This window comes from Colobus angolensis, unplaced genomic scaffold (assembly GCF_000951035.1).
Source record: "Colobus angolensis palliatus isolate OR3802 unplaced genomic scaffold, Cang.pa_1.0 Scaffold299, whole genome shotgun sequence".
Taxonomy (NCBI): domain Eukaryota; kingdom Metazoa; phylum Chordata; class Mammalia; order Primates; family Cercopithecidae; genus Colobus; species Colobus angolensis.
This window is the reverse complement of record NW_012116254.1, coordinates 4609007-4619176: the sequence shown is the minus strand read 5'-3', so window position 1 is coordinate 4619176 and position 10170 is coordinate 4609007. Positions and strand designations below refer to the sequence as shown.

The 10170-nt window shown below is 39.7% G+C and overlaps 1 pseudogene across 1 annotated transcript; it reads left to right on the top strand.

The window, feature by feature from the left end:
• The first annotated feature begins 1656 nt into the window (after positions 1 to 1656).
• LOC105517012 lies at positions 1657 to 9673 on the top strand (annotated as a pseudogene). Its single transcript, XR_001002592.1, has 2 exons — positions 1657 to 1660; positions 9192 to 9673. The product of XR_001002592.1 is annotated as a thymosin beta-10 pseudogene (transcript).
• The last annotated feature ends 497 nt before the right edge of the window (positions 9674 to 10170 follow it).

Below are 10170 nucleotides of genomic sequence, written 5' to 3'. Positions count from 1 at the left end.
CTGGAGAGATACTGCCTGTCATATTGTTGGTAGTCTGAAGTTCAAAAATCCTGCCGTTGGAGTTACTGCAACAACCTATGGGTGCCACATTCCCCATAAACACTGTAGATTTCAACAGTTTCCTAACACAGGGTATAAAGTGTCTTGAGGAAGGGCCACTTTTTTCCTAATTTACACAAAAGTGCCATACGGACTCATGGTGGCCCTGGGTAGAGTTCTGATGGACGCAGGTTAGGTCAGACGCCCATACCTGGACAAATCACTTATGGCCATACGGTTGAGGTCCTCTAAGAATATGGTTGTCCCTATAAGATTCTTATAAGCAGAAGAGGAACAGTTTATAGAGAAGGGAGATGTGGTTCCCTAAAGAAAAGTATGTGCTGGCAGGCAAAATATTAATTGTCCACTATGCCACAGTAGGAGTTTGGTGAGCCTATTTTACATTTTCTTTCTCCTTTGAAAAAATTTCTTGCTTCTGTTGTCCTTCTTTGCTAAATTTAAACTCTGATAGGGCAATGCCTGAGGCTACATATTTTTCCAGATCCAAGGCCAATACTATTTGTTAAAGAATACACTAATTCATTTATTAGGTGGTGCTATGGTTTGAATACTGGTGTCCCTCTAAAATTCTTGTTGAAATTTAATCTCCAATGCAATGGTATTAAGAGGAGGGGCCTTAAAGAGGAGATTAGACTACTTCCTTCTTTAAAAATGGCATGAACTTGAATACACTTTACCTGTTGAACACTGTACTCCCAATCTTCTTCTTCTTATTCATAATATTAATTTACTCTCCCTATTATAAGCATGGATCATCAGTTATTTTGATTTTTGTTTCAGTCAATATTAAATTTATGGAAACATATTTTCTTATTCTGTCCTCATAATATTTTCTTCTGTTCCATGTCTTTAGTTATCATTCCTTCATTTTCTACTTTTTCTTCTTCCTTTCTTATTTCTTTGGATTAAAAGGCTTAAGTGTTCTCTTTTACTGAGAATTGAGGGTGGTAAACTCTCTCAGGTTATGTGTGTGTGCCTATATTTTGCCATCTGTTGAACGGCAGTTTAGCTGTGTATAAAATTCTAGCTTGCCAAATATATTTCCTTGCATTTTGAAGATATTATTCCATTGTCCTTTGGCCTGATTTTTTTTCCAATTAGAAGCCTATTATTAGTCTATCATTCATTATTAGATGATCTGTTATTTTCATTACCAATTATTAAAGATTTTTGTTTATCTTCTGCAGTTTCACTATAAAGAATCTAAGTAGGGATTTAGTTGTATTCTTCCTACTTGGTACTTGGAACACACTTTCAAACCAAGGACCTACATCATTGCTTAATTCTGGCAAATTTTCGGCTACCACCTCTTCAATTATTACTTCTTCCTTATTCCCTCTATTCTTCTGGAACTCCTATTAGATGTATTATGTGGTCTCTCAATTTATTCTCCATGTCTTTTAATTATTATTTAAAACTTTTTATATATTTTGTGCTGCATTCTGAGTGCATTTTGTAATACTGTAATTCAGTTCATTAATTTGTTCATCAACAGTGCCCATTTCTGGTCTATTAAATTTTTAAATCTTTGTTTCCATTTCAAAATTTATAATCAATGTTGTGTTTTATCTGTATATCTGTATAGTTCTTATTTCTGCCTGTTTGCTTGCTTTTTTTTTTTTTTTTTTTTAGATGGAGTGTTGCTCTGTTGCCCAGGCTAGAGTGCAATGGCGCAATCTCAGCTCACTGCAACCTCCGTCTCCCAGGTTCAAGCAATTCTCCTGCCTCAGCCTCTTGAGTAGCTGGGATTACAGGTGTGTGCCACCACGCCCAGCTAAGTTTTGTATTTTTAGTAGATACGGGGTTTCACCATGTTGGTTAGGCGGGTCTTGAACTCCTGACGTCACTATCTGCCTGCCTCAGCCTCCTAAAGTGCTGGGATTACCGGTGTGAGCCACCGCACCTAGTTGCTTGCTTTTTTTAAATGGATTTTAGCATCCCAAGCATATTTATGTTTTAGTCTTTCTCAGAATAACCCCTAAAATATATTTCTAATAAAGCAAATTATATTTGAATAACTGATTTTTTATTCTGGTCTTTCTTAATGTTTTAGCTTTCTTCAAATGCCTTATAATGGTTTTAGTTTGTATCATCATTTTGAGAGGGAGACTTGTTTCTATCTCTCTTCCCTATTTAGCAGGTTTGTGATAGCTTCTAGTTGGTTTCCCGCACCCTCGTGCCAGTATTTCATTCTAGAACCAAGTCTTAGGTTTGTGGTAGGGGACTCCTGCCCTATAATTACACTGAGGATGCTTCAGATCCAGTCACTAGCCCAGGAGGCAGCTTGTTCCAGTTCCTAGTTGTGGTGTTATGTTTCTGTCTGCTGCCTCCCTAGGTTTCCCTCCTGCTTTTATAAAAGCTATAAGCTCACATACAAGTCAAGAAGAGTTTTCTTTTTCAGCTTCCTTTCATGACCAGGCAAATATTCCTGGCTTTAATACCCCATCTCATGTGGGATCCACTTGGTCCCTATTATTCTACAGGACTGAGCTCCTAGACATGACTGCTGCCTCTGCACCAGAAGCCCAGAGCACCATAGTTTTAGCCCTATTTACTTTGTTTCTGGGTCATGGAGATTTTTATCTTGTTATTGAGTCCAGTTGTATTACTTCATTTTTTTAAATCATCATCTATTACTGCTATATTTTTTAGTAAAAGGAATGCTTCTGAATTTACCATTTCCAGTAAAAATTTAAACTGTATCACTTTACAGTAAAGAATCACACAAAAGGTGAAGGGATATTCCTCAGGTTGAATACTAGTGTGTGTACTCATTCTTTTCTTTATCTTTCATTTTATTTCTTAAAGACAGGGCTTGTGTATGTTGCCCAGGTTGATCTTGAACTGCCAGGCTCAAGCAATGCTCTCATCTCAGTCTCTCAAGTAGCTGAGACTACAGGCATGTGTGCCACCATGCCCAGCTTGTGTGTACCTATTTATTTATTTATTTATTTTTATTTATTTTTTTGAGACAGAGTCTCGCTCTGTCGCCCAGGCTGGAGTGCAGTGGTGCCATCTTGGCTTACTGCAAGCTCCGCCTCCCGGGTTTATGCCTCAGGCTCCCGAGTAGCTGGGACTACAGGCGCCCACCACCATGCCCGGCTAGTTTTTTGTATTTTTTAGTAGAGACGGGGTTTCACCGTGTTAGCCAGGATGGTCTCGATCTCCTGACCTCGTGATCCGCCTGTCTCGGCCTCCCAAAGTGCTGGGATTACAGGCTTGAGCCACTGTGCCCAGCCTTACCTATTTATTTATACTTTTCTTTATTCCATAAATAAGGATTTTTTCTATAGCATTTATAATAAATAGTAAAATTTAAATAAGATATTAAAATTGAGTTTAAGGAAAATATAAATTAGAATATATTCCTAAGATTAGGAGGAAAACATAAAATTTCCATATTCACATTGCAGATGATAAGGACCCACATGTTGGGCTGTGTATTTGCCTCTGAGCTTCCATAGAGCCAAAGTGAATAAACACAATTGATTCCTTAGTTCTCTCTTGATTCACAAAGAAAACCCTTCTCAGTTCTTTGAGAGAAGTCAAGTTCTTCTGGTAACACATTCTAAAATAAATTTCTCCTGTGCATATCATAGAGAGGATACTGACAGGTGAAGTAGATGATGCCTTCAAAAACTTAGCTACAACATACGTTAGCAAGGCTGACTTTTAGAGATTCTTCAATGAAACCCTAAGGCACAATGCCCACTTCGTTAGCACATGGCAGTATTGAGACAAACTCAAGTATCAGTGGTTGTCAGATGTTCTTTAAACCTCACAACACTCCCTCCTCTCTAGGGCTTTAAAGGATCTCCACAAATGAACCCTGCATTAGATCACTTTGGCCAGCCTGAGGCAAGAGGTGAATTCCCTTATTAGTCATTTGATTGTTTTTATTGTTGTTGCAAATGACAGGAACTCAACTCAAATTAATGAAAACATAAGAAAATTGAAATTTTTAGTTTTGTTAACTCCAAAACTCAACTGAATAATTGTAGGAAAAGCGAAGATAAGGAAGTGAATACAGGGAATTTATTAAGCAGGTGTGTGGAACAGTCCTTAGAATTATTCCCTCCCCTGCCCAAGGGCAAGGAAATTGTAGTATCCCATCTATTATTAGCTAAAAGTTGCTCCCAGGGCTTCCTAGCACTTCTGGCCTATTCTAACACAGGCCAACAAGAAGCCCTTCCACAGAGCTGCAGGGGCTTGGTGTGAGAAGCCAACAACGAGTGCTGTTATGGGGAGTGCAGAGTGAGGGTAGGGAATTGAGGACCATTATAGCCATTCTGTTGGAAATGCCCTTGCTCATATTTCCAGCCATTGCACTTCCCTAGTAAAATCCCAACCCTGGTGAAACCCAACCACTGCCTAATCCGGGCATCTGAATGCAGTTAGAGAAAAGCACACAAACATACTGACTGATCTCACCTTAAACAGTCCATCAACATCAAGTGAGTCTTTAGCCAATTCCCTCTCTGACCCTCCAAGATATCAATTTCAAACTTTCTTATCTCTTGACAAACCTGTAAAACTTCCATTCTCCTTCTCATATTTGGTTCTTCTTGCTTCTTATTTCACTAGGAAATAGATGCTATCAGAAAAGAGCTTCAACACGTTTCAAACATCTAAACACCTGAACATCAGAACACTGATACCTACTCATATACTCTCTGCCTTCTCTCAAGTTACTGTAGATCAGTGTTTCTCAACCTTTTCTTTTCATTATTGCCCCTTAAAGAGTCTTTTTAGATACTTTTTTCCTAGTTGCCTCATGCCATAAGATTATGTACTGCATGTGTATCTGTGCTTTGTACCTAAAAAGACTAGGAACCAACTTTTGTCCTCATTGAGGATACTTGCAATACGTGAACCATCCAAGTTGCTGTCTTAGGCTAAACGCTCCCAGTGCACTGGGTCCCATTTCCTTTCACCAACTCTAGAGTACCATTCTCACTGTTATCTGTACTCTTTCCTATACTATCATTTCCCCCTTTCTACTGGTTTATTCCCTTCAATCTATAAAAAATATTCTATGTTCCATCTGATTAAAATCTTCCCTTAACTGCGTATCTCCCTTCACTGGTCTTTCCTATTTCTCTATATCCATTCCCCTTTACCAAAGACTCAAAAGACCATGTGTAGGTGTGCTGGCCAGCAGCCAGCATCACCCACCAGACATGTGAGTGAAGATGCCTCCAGACAGTGCTAGCCCCAGCCCCAGGTCTGAGAAGGGCTTTTCATCACCTTCCTTGGAGCTAAAGAGTAGAGATGCAAGAAAGACCCCTGAAAGCTAGCTATAAGATAATTCAACCCCATTTTCACTCAGCTGAACTGGGCGATTGCCCATGTGACCACACTTGGTATATATTTCCTGGTTTTCACCTCAATTGGAAATGTCCACTGTGGCTTGTTGATCTTGGGTTATTTTACCTCTACGGGGACTTCTATTATTTATGAGAAAAATACCTTCCTAATAGGGTTATTGGAAGATCAAATGAGATAAAGTGAGCTTTAGGAACCTTGCACAATGAGAGGAGACAATAAATGCTCCCCCAGCCTCCTCTATGCCACCTCTCGTATTCCCAGTAGAATTTTATTGAGAGAAGGAACCATACCTATCATTCCTTTACATTCTTCATAGCCCATAGGACACTACTTTGTCTGTAATGTATAATAAATGCTTTTTAAAAAAATACCCCTAGTGTTCTTCCCTGAATTGGACCAGAGGATAAAAAATTTCCAAAGCAAAAGTAATTAAGAGCCTTCTTAGTTGAAGGCCCCTTGGTGTAGGGCTCTTTAAAAAATTGAATTAATTGTAATTGTGCCAATGAGGGACACTAATGTTGATGCACTTTGAATCTTTGGTGGTGCCTCTTCTTCTGAATAAGAAATTTATTAAATATGTATAATATATAAAATATTATTGGTTTATTTATGCACCAATTATGTGATTTAACACTTAATGCCTTCAAGTGAGGAACCAAGCCTTGTGAAACATTTTGTAGCCTCAGAGATTGGAGTAATCTCTTGTACATAGGAGGGTCTACACACATATTTGTTAAATAATAAAAAGAAAATAATTTTAAACATTACTATTATTACAAGTTGACACCAAATTTGAAAATTTTGATTAAAAGAGAAACACATTTACTTCTAACACGAAGACTAAAAAGTAGTATTTCACAAATTCCTTTTCATTTTGTACATTTTTCAATAAGGTTTTGTGTTTGTTTTGTGTTGAGAGGGTCAAATGTTTGATCTGTTGATGTTTTTTTAATCCTTCCCCTTCAAGCAGAGCAACTTTTCCTTAGTGTGGCTTTCAAAGCCCTTAACAATGTGGCTCTTCTTTACTGGTTCAGCTTCATTTCTTTCCACAATTCCTCATATCCCTCCCCTCTCTCTCCTTTCCTTTCTCCCTCCCTTTCTTACAAACATGCTCCTCTCACATCTGGGCCCTTGCTCATGTGTTTGCCTTTGCTCTCTTGGCTCTTTTCCTGGCTAACTCCCAGCAGTACCATCCTGCCTACAGTGGCCTTCCCTGACCACCAAGACTGGGTGAGTTGCATCCCCTACAACTGTCTCCTGTAACAGAACAGAAGATCCTGGAGGACGAGGACTGTGTCCTAATTCTTGTCTTCACAGTACAGTACACAGTCTTTAGCAGATAAGACTCTCCATGAACATGGTTCCTTGGCATCTTTTTGTTGTTGTTGTTTTGTTTTGTTTTGTTTTGAAACAGCCTCACTCTGTTGCCCAAGCTGGAGTGCAGTGGTGTGATCTTGGCTTACTGCAACCTCTGCCTCCTGGGTTCAAACGATTCTTGTGCCTTAGCCTCCTGAGTAGCTGGGATTAGAGGAGTGGGTCACCATACCTGGCTAATTTTTGTATTTTTAGTAGAGATAGGGTTTCACTATGTTAGCCGGGCTGGTCCCAAACTCCTAACCTGAAGTGATTCTCCCACCTTAGCCTCCCAAAGTGCTGGGATTACAGGTGTGAGCCACCGCACCCAGCCTTCCTTGGCATCTTTTAACAGGTCACAAAATGTCATCGGAGATACAGTTGTTTCATTAGTTCAGTGAAATATTTTCTATATTGGTAATAATTACAGTAACAGGAAAGCTAAATCTTTGCCAGGTAAACTTTAGGCCTTTGATAACCATTAATAATCAATTATAAAAAGCCTAGAAGAACCTTGTAAATTACTGGAAAGCCTACTGAAAGACAAGAGAATCAGAGGAGTGGAGGAATTTTTGAAACAAAGTTATGATTTAAAAAGTAGTAGAGAAACATATGTGCATGTTTACAGCAGCATTATTCATAAGAGACAAAAAAATGGAAACCAAATGCCCAATATGGTATATCCATATCATAGAATATTATTCAGCTATAAGAGGAAGTCAAATACTGATACATGCTGTAACATAGCTGGACCTTGAAAACATGCTTAGTGAATGAACCCAGTCACAAAAAAACCACATACTATATGATTCCATTTATATGAAATATTCAGAATAGGCAAACCTATAAAGACAAAAAAAGTAGATTAGTAGTTGGCTAGGGTCAATAGTGGGGGAGAGAAGAATGGGGAGTGAATGCTACCAGTATGGGTTTACTTTTGAAGTGACGAAAATGTTCTAAAATCAGATTGTGGTGATGGTTGCACAGCTCTGTGTATACTAAGAGCCATTCAACTGTACCGTTTAACTGATTGAATTTTATGGTATATGAATTATATCTCAGTAAAGCTTTTTTTTTTTTTTTAGACTGAGTCTCACTCTTGTCACCCAGGCTGGAGTGCCATGGTGCGATCGTGGCTCTTTGCAACTTCTGCTTCCCAAGTTCAAGTTATTCTCCTGCCTCAGCCTCCCAAGTAGCTGGGACTACAGGTGCTCGCCACCACGCCTGGCTAATTTTTCTATTTTTAGTAGAGACAGGGTTTCACCATGTTTACCAGGCTGGCTTTGAACTCCAGACCTCAGGTGATCCACTTGCCTTGGCCTCCCAAAGTGCTGGAATTACAGGTGTGAGCCACTGCACCCAGCCAATAAAGCTGATTGTTAAAAGTGGTATGGAACGTTTGTTGCAAAGTTAAATCTCAAGAGGCCGTGAAAAAAATAATTTTCTACATAATCTTTGCTGATATAGTTCTACTTTGTGCTTCTCGGTAAGTGAAAAACCAAATCTCTAAAATCTGGGCCTTTGAAACCCTGTGCATATAGGCCAGAAAGCCCCCTACTCAGTGTTGACCAGCCAAGTGGGTGAGAAGTCGCAATTGCAGGATACTAAAGATGACAGCAAAGCTGGTGCTGTGTGATGAACTCAAGGGAGAGAGCTGTAAATCAGGTGAGTGAAACGATTATTCGAAGGACATAGCATAATTAATAGAAACAGCAAAATTACATTTACAGTGTAAAATGTAAACATACACCTGGAAACTGACAGCCTGTAGAAAATGCAACTGTTTTTGTTGTAGACGTCTCTCTGGCTAGCCGTCAGATTTGGAAAGCATTCGTTTCTGACGTCAATATAATTGGGAATCTGGTCTGGGTCTTGGGACACCCAAGTTCCAGTTCTGGCTCTCTCATTTATTCACCATTCAACAAACAACTATTAAGCCTACTGTGTGCTAGGCACTGCAGCTAGCCCTGGTGACCCAAAGTTCAAAGACACACTTGTTCCTACCTAAAGGATCGTACTGTTCAGAGAAAGACAATTTAAAATATAGTTAAGTAAGTGCTGTGGCAAGGAGCAAGGTGCATCTTCCATCTTGAGGCGTGAAGAAAGAAGGAGTAGCTGTGAGGGAAAGGTTTGCCACAACTTCAAGTTGTATTGTTTCCTTGTTAACTCTTTTTTTAAATACAGTTTTTGTAGAGACAGGGTCCCACTATATTACCTAGGCTGTTATTTAACTCCTGGCCTCAAGTGATCCTTCCAGGCCTCCCAAAGCTCTAGGATTACAGGCATGACCAGTGGCCACTGGCAGCCACCTTGTTAACTCTGCTGTCCCACAAGCTCGTCAGCTCCTTGAGGAAAAGGAGGCTTTTTTTTATTGCATTCTTTTTTTTATAAAGAGCTTTATTAAGACATCACTCACATAGCACACAATTCACTCATTTAAAGTAAATGAGTCGGTCTCTTGCTGTGGCAACGCGAGTGGGAGCACTAGGATCCCAGGCTCGGAACCCGACTACACGGATTGTTTTAAGAAAATGGCAGACAAACCAGACATGGGGGAAATCTCCAGCTTCGATAAGGCCAAGCTGAAGAAAACGGAGATGCAGGAGAAGAACACCCTGCCAACCAAAGAGACCATTGAGCAGGAGAAGCGGAGTGAAATTTCCTAAAATCCTGGAGGATTTCCTACCCCCGTCATCTTCGAGACCCCAGTCGTGATGTGGAGGAAGAGCCACCTGCAAGATGGACACGAGCCACAAGCTGCACTGTGAACCTGGGCACTCTGCGCTGATGCCACCAGCCTGTGGGTCTCTGAAGGGACCCCCCCAATTGGAGTGCCAAATTCTCTGGTTTGCCCTGGAATATTATAGAAAATTATTTGTATGAATAATGAAAATAAAACACACTTCGTGGCACAGCAAAAAAAAAAAAAAAAGTAAATGAGTCAATGGTTTTTAGTATATTCACAGAACTATACAATCATCACTGCAATCTAATTTTACAGCATTTCATTATCACAGAAAGAAACCCTGTACCCATGAGCTGTCACTCCCCTTCCCCACCTCCACTCCCAGACCTTGCCAAACACAAATCCACTTTCTATCTTTATAGATTTGCTTATTCTGGATGTTACATATAATGGAATCACACAGTATGTGATCTTTGTGACTGGCTTCTTTCACTTAGCATAATGGTTCAAGTTTCAATATTCATCCATATGGCAGCATGTCTCAATACTTCATTACTTTTCATGGCTGAATAATATTCCATTGTATAGATGTGCCACTTTTTACCATTGATCAGTTGGTGGGCATGTGGGATGTTTCTACTTCATGGTCTTAGGAATACCATGAACATTTGTGTAAACGTTTTTGGGTGGATATATGTTGCTATTTCCCTTGGGTATATACCTAGAAGTGGAATTGCTGGATC